This window comes from Hylaeus anthracinus, unplaced genomic scaffold (assembly GCF_026225885.1).
Source record: "Hylaeus anthracinus isolate JK02 unplaced genomic scaffold, UHH_iyHylAnth1.0_haploid 12001, whole genome shotgun sequence".
In the NCBI taxonomy this organism is placed as follows: domain Eukaryota; kingdom Metazoa; phylum Arthropoda; class Insecta; order Hymenoptera; family Colletidae; genus Hylaeus; species Hylaeus anthracinus.
The window spans coordinates 1,068,501-1,071,633 of NW_026534348.1; the positions used below are offsets into that span (position 1 = coordinate 1,068,501).

General features: G+C 37.0%; 1 long non-coding RNA gene across 2 annotated transcripts; it reads right to left on the bottom strand.

The window, feature by feature from the left end:
- Positions 1–1,779: 1,779 nt before the first annotated feature.
- LOC128891121 (uncharacterized) lies at positions 1,780–2,900 on the bottom strand. Of its 2 annotated transcripts, none has more exons than XR_008460762.1 (3): positions 2,580–2,900; positions 2,263–2,409; positions 1,780–2,186 (listed from the first exon to the last, which is right to left on the bottom strand). It is a non-coding gene; the product is annotated as an uncharacterized LOC128891121 (long non-coding RNA). The 2 variants fall into 2 exon arrangements; XR_008460763.1 differs by having other exon boundaries at positions 1,780–2,198.
- Positions 2,901–3,133: the final 233 nt, after the last annotated feature.

The following is a 3,133-nucleotide window of genomic DNA, read 5'->3' on the forward strand; positions in this document are numbered from 1 at the left end:
TTATTGTGGATGCTATGTGTTTACGACGTCTAGTAATATTGAGAACGTATAGGAAATATACATACTGCATGGTGATATATTGTATGCGTTCTACAATTAATACATTTATCGTAAATATGTACTGAATGGCAGTAGTTTTAGTGTTAGAAAAGTATTTAAAAAGACTGCATTTAACATACCATCTTATAGAGGCCACGAAGCTAACAGATGTTAGCTGTACAAACTTGTCATAAATCTTTTTTTCCATACAGTGGTTTACACATGTAGTGTCTTTTTTTATACAATAATTTTTAAAGTGTGTAGGGAGTTGTTCAACCTGTCGTACGATGTAATGTACATACGTATAACGTCATCACCGTAAGTCGATGTAGATAATTATAAGATAAATCGGTACTTCTATGTGGCCTCTATCAGACGTAACGACCTGTCGTTCAACAAATCTTATCGAAAAATGGTACAGTCGGATAATAAAATAAGATACTTAGGCTTCAGCACTTCTGTTTTGAACCTGAAATCGTAAAGAGAATTTTTCCGCCTGGTCACCGAATGACTAAACATGTTTCAATATATCGTACTGACTGTATGTATAATAGGTGTGCGTCGAACTAGGTAATTTTAATGTCAAGGAACGACCAAGAATTACTAGTTACATCAAATTAAAAAGAAGATACGCAACCATGAAAGTATCGTAGGAAACATCAAAGTAACGAAACGAAAAAATGAAGATGCAAAATATAATAAGTACCGATGTCGATCGTGCGACGGATATCAGATTAACATACTTCATAGTTTTAGCACGTTTAAATAGGCAGAGATTTCTTCTATTTCCTTCGTATTGTGCTTCTTGTTTCAATAATCACATCGTGGTTTGCTTATCCAGGACGAGTTTGACCAGCTTCGTGAAGCTTTGCATCCTCTAAATATAGATTTGTCTTACTCTTCATCTTTCAATGGTAGTTACAGTATCGCGTAACATGCTTTTCCTAGAAAATAACGACGTGCGGCACTTTGTGCAATTACCCAAAGTAAAATAGCAAATTTAAATAGCAATCGATAGATAATAAATACGTTTTATATCTAACATTCTCTAACAAGGAAAACACGTTTTCGTACAATATTTCAAAAATTACAGATTTTATATAAAATTTTATATAAATTATATGATACTAATATAGAGTAAAATCATGTTTTTACCATTTTTTTTTAGAAATAACGTGGTCCTGTTAAAAGAAATTCGAAAGGATTTCGAACACCTTGGATAGAATTCTCTAGTTTCGTTTTCCCACTGTGTTCACCATTAAGCCCCCGTAGCACCTGTCAGTGATCACCTCTGTTTCCGTTTGTCGAAACGGTGTCGATACGTTTCCGGAAACTCTATCGAGCGGATAACGATCCATGGCTTATCGCTGGTGTTCGACTGAGTGTTACGAGCACCTGCGAATAGCCGTGGATCAATGTGGCGCAGTTGCTATTGCGGGCTCTGTAGATTCCTATTTATCAAATATTTCAGTGTGTATGTACTACACTATATACCATGGTTGTGTAAAATAATATGAACGTTAATATCTAGGAGAGGAATAACCAAAAATTCACATTAACCGAGAGTAATGTGAATTACTTATATAATATATAGTAACTTTTCACGCAATGAAGCTAGTAAATAGCTGGTTTAACATTTATTCATAAAATAAACGATTAAATCTCCACAGATATAAAAGGTACCCCCATGAAATCAAACTTGAATCTCCATAGAACCTCCGTTACCTCCACAGAAATTATTTTTATTCCGTTCCCAATTGACTACATAATGCAACAGTTAGTATTCCAGTTACATATAGATCCCTGCTCGTCGATTCTGTCCTGAGCTTCGAATTTACATATTGCAACAATCGCTGGAGTACGTTCGAGTTTCGAAAACGTAGGAAAACGAGGCAATCGCCTAAAACTGTGAGGAGTCGATTTCAGGTTTATCCGAGACACAGCCTCGTGAAGTTTCCACGGACTTTAGTTCGTTCTGTTCCAATAAGATAATCGTAACTCTTGGTTTAACGCTTATCCGCGGAGCAGCGTTTACCAGGCACACTCGAGAAACCGCATAAAGGTAGCGGTCGGATCGATGCAGATTGCTTTAGAAACGGCTCGAAGGAACGTCTCGTCTCTATTGACGCATTGCTGACTGCTCTTATCTACGAAACCGTCTGCAGGTGAAGAAGGAAAGCTCTTATCGATTCGAGGACGAACCCACCGATTTCTCGAAATTACCTGGCATTTGACTTGTCGGGGATACCAGCTCTCGTCGTTTCTCGCTGCCAGCCATATTGGATCCATTTCTGCGGGATTCCTCCGTATCTCGCGACAATTAAGGCGACGTTTCGACGCAGCTCCATTTTTCAGATTTTATTTCGTCTGCTACAAAGGTAGATAAATGTAGCATCTCAATTCTGTAACTAATTTAATTGCCTTTTTAACATTAAAACTACCAAGTCAATAAATTTGAGTCGTGTACTTTATTTAAAATTTTTTCTAAAGTCACTCAATTATTAACAATTATTTTACCACAATATTCTCTTTTATCTCACCATAAAGATTCAAGCCGCACTAAAATGTTCAATACTTTTCTCTCATTTTTCTTCATGTTCCCAGGCTCCATACATAAATTATTCGGAAATCTTCAAATCCGTTTCAACCTCGTTTTGGAAGCATTTTATATACGTGAAATCGTTTATCTCCGCGGTTATATCAGTTTCGTTACTATATTTCGCGCGGTGAGAATGCCCGAAAACAACTGTCAAGCCCAGACGACCTAGAAAATGATGATCGTCTTCATTCTGCAGTACACTGCAGCTGCGGAGAAATTTTATCGTAGGAAATTGCCACGTTGAATCTCACCGTGGGATCGTTGCCTCGTAACAATTTATAATTGCAGTTCTGGAGATACGTTTAACGTTCCCTGAAGGAGACTTATTTCCTTATAACGTTTCCTAAGTGTCGAAATCTTTGGATACGTATAATTTATAATATGAAGTATGTCAATTTACATCTACGAAAGCTTTTACTTACACCTATCTGGCAACCAGTACCTTGAATATGTTGCGTTAACTACACAAAAAAGTGCAGGGTCGAGAGAGATCGA